This window comes from Echiichthys vipera (assembly GCF_963691815.1).
Source record: "Echiichthys vipera genome assembly, chromosome: 19".
Lineage (NCBI taxonomy): Eukaryota > Metazoa > Chordata > Actinopteri > Perciformes > Trachinidae > Echiichthys > Echiichthys vipera.
In genome coordinates this window covers 25,781,360-25,794,629 of record NC_139844.1, presented here as the reverse complement: position 1 = coordinate 25,794,629, position 13,270 = coordinate 25,781,360, and the positions used below count along the sequence as shown (strand labels likewise).

General features: G+C 44.6%; 1 protein-coding gene across 1 annotated transcript in view; it reads right to left on the bottom strand.

Moving 5' to 3' along the window:
- The window catches only part of vsnl1a (visinin-like 1a), a 43,380-nt gene extending 40,541 nt beyond the window's left edge, over positions 1-2,839 (bottom strand). The window contains exon 1 of the mRNA XM_083934647.1: positions 2,594-2,839. The gene's annotated coding sequence lies outside the window, so the exon portion shown is untranslated. The remainder of the gene's footprint in view (positions 1-2,593) is intronic.
- Positions 2,840-13,270: the final 10,431 nt, after the last annotated feature.

The window sequence follows — 13,270 nt, the reverse complement described above, 5'->3', positions numbered from 1 at the left end:
CTCCGGATCTACCCTCAGTCCTGGTTCCTACCCTCACCTGTGGTCCTGAAAGCTGGGTCAGGACCCAAAGAACCAGGTCGCGGGTACAAGCGGCCGAAATGTGTTTCCTCAGGAGGGGGGCTGGAGTCTCCCTTAGAGAGAGGGGGAGAAGTTCAGCATCCGTGAGGAACTCGGAGTAGAGCCGCTGCTCCTTTGTGTTGAAAGGAGCCAGTTGAGGTGGTTCAGGATCATCTAGTAAGGATGAACCCTGGGCGCCTCCCTAGGGAGGTGTTCCAGGCACGTCCAGCTGGGAGGAGGCCTCGGGGAAGACCCAGGACCAGGTGGAGAGATTAGATCTCCACACTGGCCTGGGAACGCCTCAGGATCCCCCAGTTAGAGCTGGTTAATGTGGCCCGGGAAAGGGAAGTTTGGGGTCCCCTGCTAAAGCTACTGCCCCTGAGACCCGACCCCGGATAAAAGGCTGAAGATGAGATGAATGTTTATAGTCTATAAAACAGAACTGAATTAAATAGATTGACTCTTCATCCAGGTATCTGAGTGAGTGTCGGCTTGATATCTGATATCAGGGTCAAAACGGTGCTTCCTTAAAAAAAGCAGCACATAATAAGTGTTTGATTCATGGCGAAGACAAACTCACAGGTTTCTTAATACCGCCCCCTCAGCCCGCTTTATAAAAAACACCTGCAACTGCACAACCTTTAAAGTGACGCAAGTGGCAACGTGGCATGGATGAGCACCTCCAAAACATCCTCTTCCTACGCATTTTTAAATATACTTTTAAAGACCTTCGTTTTGTGCCTCTGTTTTCACAGATCGGAGCCGCTCGACGGTCACTTCGCCTCTAAAAGAGACAATTTTGTGCAGTTTTGCCACGAACCAAGAATTTATGATCTGCCTTGTCTTCCATACTTTTCGTTCTCATATTAAAAACCTCCAGTAGTTGTCGTCTGTCTTTGTCAGAGCTACGTAAGAGCTTTGTGACTCTCTCATCTGTCCGCCTTTAATGTTCACCATCAGCCTTGTGTTGCAGGAACAAATGAACGGGATCAAAACTCTCTTTAAATGTTACACGACAGAACAAAGCGTCTCCGCTCAGCCGTTGCTCTATTTAGTTGCCTACGAACGTGATAATGATGAAATTCCTCCTGCATTCTCCAGCTCACTTACATTTCCACCGTCTCTTCAACAGATAAAGTAAAATACTAACAAATAAAAGGAGCATATGATAAATGCAAGGGAAGTGATCAGGGTGTGATTACAGATGTATTTAGAGATTTAGGGGTATGACACTCCTGGTACAACACACCCCACCCCCCCTTGTTAGCTCTTAATTCTACGCATGGTACCGTTTTTCACCAGTTACTCAGTGAAAATAAACAGCATGGTGCATAATCAGTAAACGTCAGTGCTTTGTTTCAGCCGGAGCGACGTCTGGGACCGAGTCTGGGACGAGACACTCTGGGTCATTCCGTGGTGCAACGCAGAGCGCAGCATCATGCTGACTCCAAACCTGAGTCATTACCCTTTGTCTTCTAGTCCACGGGGGCCTCGTCAGAGCCAAAAGGAAAATCAATCGTAGCCGTAGCTACACATCAGCAGACAGGTGTGGACTGAGGCGTTTTACGGGCGTCTCAGAACCAGCAGACCTGCCCCCGAGTCAGGCGGTAGACGGATATATCACGCTGTCCCTTTACCATCATTTGCCAACAGGGGGATGACCTTGAGAGGCAGACTGAGCCCCGGCCAAGAGAAGCAACATCACACAGGAACAATGCAGTTCAATGATTTCATTAAGGCAAATCGGGTACATTTCTTCTACCCCTTAATCCTACTGCCTTTATTGTCTGTGTGTGTGTGTGTGTGTGTGTGTGTGTGTGTGTGTGCAGAAGAGGTTGGGGTTATAAGCACAGAGGCTGCTGGCTGAGATGTGTGGACATGCCTGCATTGATTTGCAAAAAAAAAGTGGCCTCATTGTGAGGTTGATGCGTGTGGTGAGGAGACACAGCACACCCCCATCTTCCTCCTGCACACACACACACACACACACACACACACACACACACACACACACACACACACACACACACACACACACACCAATGCAACATCAGCACCAGTGCCAAACTATACTAGAACACACCACATCATGTCACGTTGTGCCAAGCACGGACATCCTACGCAAAAAAATGTACAGTCCGCATTGATCGGGAACACGCAAAAAACAGGCGTCACCGATGCAGATGTGTCTCTGTCTTTGCACTTTTGTTGTGTTTAGTGTGTGTGTGTGTGTGTGTGTGTGTGTATGTGTGCGTGTGTGTGGGCAGTTAGAGTAAATCCAAGGAAGACACACAACCATGTTTATCTAATGCTGGCAAATGTTTACGTGCAAAAACGTGCCACTGGAGGCTGAATTTATTCATAAACGAGTCGTGTCGTTAATGCAACCTGCGCATAATTCACTTAACCCGACATTAAATCCGTGCATTAGTCTGTTGCAACCACATAAATGACGCACCAGGTTGTTTCTTTTAGGTAAATGTGCAAAAACTGTGTAATTTCCTGCATGCACGCTGCACATGAGCATCGTTCCTACCTTGCAGAGTGCGGAGTCAGAAGGAGAAGTCCGGTGTGATGTCTGTCTGGAGTGGTCCAAAAAAACCTGCGAGGACGGGGAAGAAGAAGCGATTCAAAGGTGTGAAGCTGGAGCAGAAGAGCAGCTGGTGATTTAATGCTTCTGTCGTTCGGTTTCAGTCTGAGCTGCTTTTGGATCTGATGTTTTTCTGCGGGAGAAAAGTCTGAGAGTAGAGCCGTCCGTGGGGTGATGCTGTGAAACACACACTGCTGCTGATGTGACTGAGGAGGAGACACACACACACACTCAGAGAGAGAGGGAGAGAGAGAGAGAGAGAGAGGGGAGCGTAACTGTGTCACCAGTCGGACGCAGTTCCCCGGTGTTATCCCTCTGCGGGCGGATCCGGTCTGCCGCAGTTTTCCTGTCTTTTCGGGTTGTTTTTACTTTGTGATCTGCACCGAAGTGCAAACAGACTTAATTAACACACTTGTAAGTATCTACAAGTGAAATTTCATATTTGTAAATGGGCATTTACATGTGAAATTAGTCAATTAAAGTGACGTTGATGAGAGACAGCAGCGAGAACGTGTGGGGCTGACTCCGGTGGTGGTTTACATTAAAACATGTAAATTAAAAAGGCTTTACGCTTTATTTTGGAGCTGTTAAAGCATGGGCTTTTATTGTGAAGGACTGGAGTTTGGACAGCATTGATGTTAATGTGGAGGAACATCAGCTCCAGTGTTTACGGTGAGAGGAGATCCGGGTGTCCGACTAGAGGAGCACATGGCTAATTCACCGGTTAGCATCATTTTAACCACTATTGTAAACATAAATATAAACTAGACCATTAAAACGATATTTGGTTACAAAGATAAGAAGTTAGACTTTAGTTTAACACCATTAAATTAACTCTAAACACTACAACATCATTTATATTTGAAGGTTAAACAGACATTTAGCTTACAACTGTCCGACTGATGACATACGTTATTCGCCGGTGTTAGCATGCTATTGACGACTCTTGCTAACACACAAATACATTAGTCCGTTAAAACGATATTTGGTTACAAAGATAAGAAGTCAGACTTAAGTTTAACACCATTAAATTAACTCTAAACATTAAACCATCAGTTATATTCGTAAGTTTAACAGAAAGTTTGATAGAAATTAGCTTAAAAACTGTCCGACTGGTGACGCAGGTCCGTTAAAACACGACGCTGCTGAAGAATAAAGAAAGATAAAAACAGTGAGAAATGACAAATACAGACACGAGTTTCATATTCTGTTATAAAGTTTAGCTTTTTCTTATTTTACCTTCATGTAGAAACATGAGAAACTATAAATAAAGAGTCACGTCATTCAGTGGCTGTAGTTTGGCGCCACTCACAGGATCAAAGGGAAACGACATTAGCATTAGCGCTAACAGATGCTAAACTAATTTACCAGGTGAGTAAGTTAACTGATATTAAAGTAGTTAAATATACTTTGAGCTAATGTCAGCAAATGTCAAAGTTAATGTCCGACAGTAAGACTTAAGTTAAAGAGTTTAAAATGTTATGTTGTGTTTTTCAGTTGTAACTTAGCATGAATCACCAAACAAGCTAACATTAAGCTAACTGTGATTATAGCTGACTTTTATAAGGTTCTTAATGATACAAAGTTATTATATTTATTTAAAAATCAGCAATAATAATAAGGTGGTGGTTTCAATTATGAAAGCTGAGTAAGTTATACAATTTTCTTATGTTGTCTTTTTCAGTTTAGCATGAATCACTAAAGCTAACATTAAGCTAACTGATTAAAGCTTATATATTTATATAGATATTATATTTGTTATATTATATTTATTTTGCTGTTAGTAATAATAATAATGTAGTGGTTTTAATTATGAAAGCTGAGTAAGCTCAAAAGGTTTTCTTATGTTGTCTTTTTTAGTTGTAACTTGAATCACTAAACAAGCTAACATTAAGCTAACTAAAGCTAACTTTTCTAAGGTTGTTAATGATGCAAAGTTATTATATTTATTTAGCCGTTAGCAATAATTAAAATGTGGTGGTTCAATCATGAAAACTAAGTTCAAAAGGTTTTCTAATGTCGTCTTTTTCAGTTGTAAGTTGAAACACTAAACAAGCTAACACTAACATTTTTTTAAAAGGACAAAAGAGATATCCAATGATCGTGTTTTAGCTACATAAGCTTAGTCTACACTAGTCTGAAGCCCATCATCTTCTCTACCAGCTCAGAAACAGTGTTTTTGTAATAAAGTAGACTCTCGTTGTTGTGCTCCGCCATGTTGAAAAGGTCAAAGGTTATTTCATCTCGTCAACTCATGACCCAAAATATTCTACGAGCTTCCCAGTGGAAATTACCACACGAGGGGGTTGTTCACGTGCAATTTTCACGTCCGCTTTTGGTATTTATCATATTTTCCATAGGACGTGAAGGCTCCATGTATTCCACTGAAACACTGCAGCCTGTGCCTGAGTCACACACAAAGCGTGTGTGTCGTTTCTCTGGTGTGTGTGTTATTTACTGAAGAGAGATCAGTCTATGGCCGTGCGTCTATAACACACAGAGCGACTCCTTTTAGATTCACACAACCCTCAGCCTGTAAAGTGCACATTTTATGACACCGCAATATAAACGGTAGAGCCAAAAATGAAGCTTAGACATTTTTCTATCAACATACGAAACATAGCGTCATATCGCACTAGAGGCAAGCAGCAGAGCAGTGACAGTGCTACAGTGCCACCGCTCCATATCAGTATTCTGTACAGTGAATCAGCGTCATGCTGTGTAACAGTCTGCTCTGGTATCGGAAATCCACTCACTGACTATTATGTTGTTGTTTGCTTTAGGATTACTTCCATGTGTTTTGGACTGCAGTGGTGTCGTAAGGTGAGTTACTGTAGCTTAATAAACAACAGAGCACATGGGCTGTTATGGTGACACCAGCAGACACATGGCCTAAAGTACAGGCTGAAAGTTACCTATGCATTTGAAACATTCTTGACAGGATTGCATTGTTTTGAGGAAGTGACATTTATTGATCTGAGCAGTGTGCCTTTCAGATGCAGTGTTCACACTCAAGCTGTTTCTATTTCAGGTTTGGAGATAGGACGAAATGGATAAAATCACAGGAGAAGATATCCGTCTACGGACCGAGAGAGAGCTTACTTCACCACTCTCCCCCAAACGACCAAGGTCAGAATGTACAGTGACAAACAACCACAGTGGAAAAAGCAGGTTTGACATAGAATATTGTGAGGATATTGAAGATAAACCTCAGAAGCAGCCACACGACACTGAATTAATTGTCACCGCTGTTACTGGGTCGACTGCTTCACACATTGGGAATGCACACACAGGATCATCCGAAGTCTGTTTGATTGCTGCTGAGAGACACGTTGAACTTCTGGGGAGAGATGAGCTGCCTCGATTCACTCAAACTGCCAAACTCAGCTCATACCTGGCAGAGGATGCAGGTGGGGCATTAGCAGAGTCTCACACTTGGAAAGACACCAGCGCTGACATGTCCATTCATCCTGATTGCAAATGGCTGGGGAAATCACTTGAATACCAGCCCCCTGGTGGTTGCAGTCTTCACGCTGGAAATGACGAAGATGAGAGACAGGTGCAAAATAGTGTCAGTCAAATCCAAGCATTCACCCTTGGTTCAAGTGATGAGGATGTCAGGTGTCAGTCTGATTGCACTTATGAAGATGCGCCACATGAAGCAGGCTTTTGTGATACAATGAGCCAATCTGCAGATGTTGAAGAGAGTAATCAGAAGAGGGACGAGCGTGGATTTAGTGAGAATATCCTCTTTAACAAGGAAACGGAAGGGGGTAACAGTCCCGTATCTTACACTGATTATGCAGACTCTAAATCATTATGCTCAAACCCTGAAGAGCAACCCTCTGGGAACTCGGCAGAAGCTGCAAGAAACGAGGAGAAAATATTACAGTTGCAGATCTGTGAAAATGAAAATGTTGCCGTCTGTGATGGGGACACAAAAGGCCAAGTTAATGAGAATGGCATGAGCAGGAACGTCATCCCCTCTTCTGCTGAATGTGCTGAGGGATCACTTGTTTCCTGTGATGTGGTATTAGCCAGAAATATTGCAACTGAGACTGTGAGTCTTGAAGCTGACGACTTCTGTGGGGCAGAGCACGCTGCTGGCACGATGATAGCCACAGCTCTGAGTGAGTCGGCTGATCACACAACAGAGATTCCAATGCCTGCAAGAGTCAGTCAAGGACCTGCTGAAGGAGATAATGATGCAAGCCCTTTCAGAGTAATTGACCCTGCAATTTGGTGTGAAACTGACAGGGAGGCTGAGGAGAAGCGCTGTAACTCAGAGAGCACTGCAGGTGTAGAATTACTTCCATCAGTAAAAGTCTGTGAGATGAAAACACCTCTTCCACTCTGTTCTGACGTCCGGCTATCACAGGAGGTTTCAGCTCCCGACCAGACCCGGCAGTTTAATCACCAAAGCAGAACACAGCAGTGTGAAGATGAAAAAGAGGACGTCTGGCAGTCGAGCACAGAATCACAGGCTTCTTCTATCACCACAAATGAAACAAACAATGAAACTGGCACAGAAGGCAGCTGTCATTGGAAATCTAGTCCCAGCAGCAGGCCACATGAGCCAGCGACGCATCCTCCTGCAGGGCGTGAAAGACACAATACCGTGGGACATCAGTCCGGCTGTTTCCCTGTCAGTCTTAACCACCTGAAGACGCATGAGGTTGAATTTTTACGCACTGAAATCTCCAGAACGGACAGGGTAACAGAGGGTAAACAAAGAGAGGAAATTACATGTTTTGAGGGGGAAATAAAAACTGGGGAACACGGGGGATCAGAAAACTCACCACACGTAGAAAAACTGCTGCAACAAAATGAAAAACACATAGAAGACGTGTCAACTAGGGTTGCCGTCGGGGTCTGGACGGATGGCAAAACACGTAAATATGGCAACAAATTAACACACATCGATGAGGAATTGGGAAATAATGTTGCATGCTTGTCTGATCACCCATACAGCGCTGTAATGACAATGAAAGGGACAACGGAGGAGAAGGGAAGAGAAGAAGAGGCAAGTGTTGGAGACAAAAGGGACGTACATGGGAACTCAGAGACGTTGGTAAAATCAGAGGAAGATCATCAGCAGCAAAGTCAACAGAGAGGAGACCTGACTGAGTGTATCAGCGAGGACAACATGAGTAAGAGTGGACACGAATGTACCGCAGTTAGTCAACATGAAGAGGAAAATACGCTTTGTTTCTCTGAACACGCAGCTGAGACATTCATGGATGAAAATAAAGATGACCTCTCGGCTTTCACCTTTCCCCCACCAAGTGACGCAGTGGTGCCAGATCCTCATGAACTGCTCCATTCACAAAACGCTGACCACAACCCCGCAGCCCTAAACTGTAATGACAGATTTTCCCCAGTGCCATCTGCCTTTTCCGTTTCCAGCAACCGTGTGCCGGGGGGCTTTGACACTTTCGAAAAGATCCAGCTCTCACATGATGATGATGATATTGACCTGAGAAACAGCCCTCTGCTCACCAGCCTGCCCGCGCAGCTGTTGAGAACACCCCAGCTCTACCACACTACGCCAGAGGCAGAGAGCAACGAGCGCGAGGAGCTACCAGAAGAAGAGGAGGAGGAGGAGGTGGAAAGATTTGAGTGTCACACTGAGTGCATGGCAACATTTTCAGGCAGTGATACCAGTTGTAATGAACTCCCAAACTTTATCTCAGCAGCAGATGTCATTGCTCCCGGATGGCCGGGGCAAAAGCCGAACTGTGAATCGGCTTATAACTCCTCCGAGTGCTTCCAGGAAGACTTAAACCCTCAGTCCGTGTCCCCCACTGTTCTGTCCGAGAGCAACAGCTCAGCCTCTGATGTGAACCACAGCCCTGAGTTTGAGATGAAAGAGCAATTCGACATGGTCTTGAAAGAGCTGAACTTGTATTTTGAAATCTGTTCAGTGGATTTTGCACGTGACAGTAGAGCGTCGTCACCTGAGCAGTGCAGGGACGTGACTGCAGCCTCGGAGGGCGACACTTCCAACTACGAAGAAGAACATCTCAGCAGCCGTCAGCTAGGACGCCATAGAGGCACATCATCAGGTAGCTACAAACAACACAACTCTGCTTTTAGGGTGCAGTATAAAATCACCTTTAATACATTTATAATGAAAACATTAGTGGTAAAAGACTGGTTCCAGGAGCAGTTACAGCAGGAAGCACCATTAGAAAGGTTCCTTTGACTATTCTGATTCATTGGCTGTTCATCAGGGTTCCTACAGGTGCTTGAAATCCTTAAAAATGCTTGAATTTTAATGTTTTCAAAGTTTAAAAAGTGCTTGATGCTTCTATCCGCATTTTTTTCACAACAAATATCTTTAAAATATAAATAATTTCATTTAGTATCCTTCCTTCTTCATGACCGAAAGAACGAGGTCGCGGGTACAAGCGGCCAAATGTGTTTCCTCAGGAGGGGGTCTGGAGTCTCCCTTAGAGAGAGGGGGAGAAGTTCAGCATCTGTGAGGAACTCGGAGTAGAGCCGCTGCTCCTTTGCGTTGAAAGGAGCCAGTTGAGGTGGTTCAGGATCATCTGGTAAGGATGAACCCTGGGCGCCTCCCTAGGGAGGTGTTCCAGGCACGTCCAGCTGGGAGGAGGCCTCGGGGAAGACCCAGGACCAGGTGGAGAGATTAGATCTCCACACTGGCCTGGGAACGCCTCGGGATCCCCCAGTTAGAGCTGGTTAATGTGGCCCGGGAAAGGGAAGTTTGGGGTCCCCTGCTAAAGCTGCTGCCCCCGAGACCTGATCCCGGATAAGAGGCTGAAGATGAGAAGATCCTTCCTCCTACAATCTCAGTTGTTTATAGTATATATATAATACCACCTTACAATAATCAAATGTATGTATGTATGAAATAATATGGATGTATGTGTAGAAATATGGATTTTACCACAACTGTAAGGTGCAGGAAAAGCTTGAAAATCGACCTTGAAAGTGCTCAAATCTGACCTCGGAAAAGATGCACGAACCCTGATTTAAGTTTAATTTGCAAATGGTACTGTAATATGTATTGTTCTCTCTGTATTTTATTACTATGCACAGTTTGTATTATTATTATATAAAAGCCATAATAACCCAAAGGACCTTCTTCATCTTTAAAAACATTGGTCAGTTAAAGTGAAATAAGTGGATCAATAGCACGCTTGACTCAGCCTTGTATAATATGAAATATTTCACATATTTAACTGCACTGTGTGTCTGTTTTTAGGTGATGCTGATGAAGACCACAGCCTGGAAATGTGTGAAGGGGATGCAGTGGTTTCTTGCACCTCTCGCAGCGGTGACAGCGAGCAGGAGGTGCCGCTTGGCAGCCGACCGTGCCGGGAAACAACGTACACTGCAGAGAAACACAGAGGTCTGTTGAAATAAAGAACAAAAAAGCGTGATATCCCCTCGGGAACAAAAGAACAAAAATCAGTGTTTATAACGAGGGAGAAATTAAACTAATGATTCACTTAAGTAGCACATTTCTTTATGGAGAAGGCCGGCTCCATCCTGGGACGCCCTGTGGACTCAGTGCAGGTGGTGGGAGAGAGCAGGATGATGGACAAGCTGTCATCCCTGCTGGTGCAGGAGTCCCACCCCCTGCAGGTCACACTCACAGCACTGGGCAGCTCCTTCAGCAACACACTGATACACCCTAAGGGTGCACTCACACTGTCCTTCCGCACCGGGCCAAAACAGGTTTTTCAGCTAAAGCCTAGTGCGTTTGACCAGTGTGAGTGCAACCGCCCCGCGCATAGCTGCGACCTGCTGGCCGTCCAGGGCCCGTCTGAGAGAGGTGGGCTTTTGTAGAGCGCGTTTGCACGTGTACGAGCACGAGCGTGCGCACGTGTACGAGCACAAGCACGAGGCCTACGACGTAATTTATGTGCGCCTGTTGGGACGTAGAAAAGAGAAGGAGGGACCATGCGCAGACATTTCAAACAATGGCGGCGAAAGGTTCACGTTGGTGTGATGCGGAGGTGGAGTGTTTACTGCAGATTTGGTCGATGAAAAGATTCAAAAACAGTCGACAAGACGCACAAAAACTCCGAGGTCTACGGAAAGATCTGGAAACAAAGCCACGCATCGCCATGATGTCATCAATGCGTGTGACGTGTTACGGCGTGATGACGTATAGGCAGCAAGAAGCATTCTCCGAGGCCCAGGTAGTGTGAGTACAAACGGGCCTGGAGGGGGGGACAAGGACCCTAAAGCACGGGGCACGGGACGGAAGGACAGAGTGAGTGCGCCCTAAGTGTGTGAAGGAGAGGTATCGCAGCTCCTTCCTTCCTGCTGCTGTCAGACTTTACAATCAGCTCTGCTCCCAATAGACTATTGACCTCATCCTGTACCCTGCACTGTGCAACACACCTGTACTATGGGCACTTCTGTTTTTGCACTATTTGGTCATATTTACTCATATTTATTTAATCCATATTATATTATTACAAAACAAGAACAACTGCACTATATCATGTGAATATGTACATATGTCTATTTCTATTTCTTCCCTTTTTAAATTTAACTTTATTGCTTATTTTTGCTGTTTTTTATCTTATTTTGTAATATTCTGTTGCTGCTGTGACAAAAGAATTTCCCCGTCTGCGGGACATTAAAGGTTTTCGGATTCTGATTGAAACAACATTTTCAATAATTAAAATAACTCGAAATAGTTTTAATTAGACCTAACTGTTGTTTTCAGCGTTACATGGTTAACACTGTTTCCCCAGTGTTGGGCGATTTGCTTTAAAAGGTCAGCAAAGTTAATTCACTGAGGAAAAACAATTATTTTTAATCAAAATAAGTGAAATGTCGTTTCAAATTGACGGCTTCCTGTTGTGAATGTTCAAATATTCATTTCCCTTCCTCAACGAGCTGCAGCGGAACGATAACACCGCCGTGAATGCAAAGACGTTGTTGAAGAGTAAATTGAGCAACAAATGAGACAGAATGATCCGGGCTGTCTCTGACTGTCAATGTGTTCCTTTCAGAGCCGCGGGAGACGGAGCAGAGAGGGAAGACGTGGTCTCCGTCCTTCGTTTGTCGACCGTTACTGGAACAACTGAGCCACAGTGAGTCTCATATTGTTGTAGCAGACAAAAGGCTGGAAATCCCCCGAGCAGGTTGTTGATAAAATGTGGGTTTTTGGAATAAGAGTCACATTTGTTTCAAGATTTGGAAAGAAGGGACTCTCATAAATGATTTAAAAGGTTCTTATGATTGAGGAATAGTGTCATGATTTTGTGAACGATTGTATTGATCAAGTGTAAAAATCATCCCAGGGTCTTTTTTCGGCATTAACATTCATCAAATAAGCCATCAAGACAGTTATTGTTATCAACTATTAACGGAGAAATCCTGGAGAGCCGCTAACAGGCGGACGTGGCTAACAGTGATTAGCTCGGGGCAGCACGGTGAAGGCATTCAAAGGTCTTTTTTAACCACTAATGCTGCTGAAAATAACAGCAAACCTCTGCAGCAGCATGAGAAGAGTCCCTACACACACAACAAAGCAGCAATGGGCTCCTTCCTTTGGGGTTGACTTTGGTAATCCACTGTAATGGACTTAACTATGAGAGGAGCTGGTACAGGGGCCAGTAGGTAAGTCTTTAAAACACTCTTTACTAAACTCTGGCTTCACTAACTACGCTGTTGCTGCTTTGTTGTGTGTGTAGGGACTCTTCTCATGCTGCTGCAGAGGTTTGCTGTTATTTTCAGCAGCATTAGTGGTTAAAAAAGACCTTTGAATGCCTTCACTGCCTTCAATGCCTTTGTGGCGGCAGTAGCTCAGTCCATAGGTGACTCGGCTGGGAGGGTCACCGGTTCTAGTCCCTGTGAACCATGAATGGAGTGTGGACTGGTGGCTGGAGAGGTGCCAGTTCATCTCCTGGGCACTGCCGAGGAAGATGCCCCAACGGCTCAGGGCGCCGATCCATTGGCAGCCCCCTCGCTCTGACATCTCTCCATTAATTGCATGTATATAGTTCCTGTTTGTGCATGTGTGTGTATTTTGGGGCCTGTGTGTGTGTGTGTGTGTAACCTGTATAATAATAATAACAGAATGTAAATTGAATTTCCCCTTGCAGGATTAATAGAAGTAATCCACCGAGCTAATCAGTGTTAGCTACGTCCGGCTGTTAGCGACTCTACCAGATTTCTCCGTTTTATTAATAGATCATACACAAAAAAACGTCTCGATGGCTTATTTGATGTATGAAAGTGCAGAAAAAGACCATCAGAGTAGATCATTTTTCTTTTCTTCTTTCCCGTATAGTGACATAAAAGCAAACCGAGAATGCATCGAAGTAAACAAACAAATGATAAATAAACATACGAACAGCATAAGCAGCTGGACTCCGCTGCATTACGAACCCTGCTGTGTCTGCTGGGAGTTCAGTGGGCCGGCCTCTGAATATATAAGAGGAGAGTCAGACTAACAACCTGCCTCGTCGGAGATGCAATGTGTTCACCCTGTCAGTTTGAGGGAATAAATCAGTCTAATAGCGTGTCTGCTCTCTGTGCACTCTGAGAAGCACAGCGATGTTAATGTTGTCAGCTTTGGTTCGAAAGCTGACGAAGGGAAAGGCAGTTCGTCCCTGTCACTGTGGTTTCTGCATA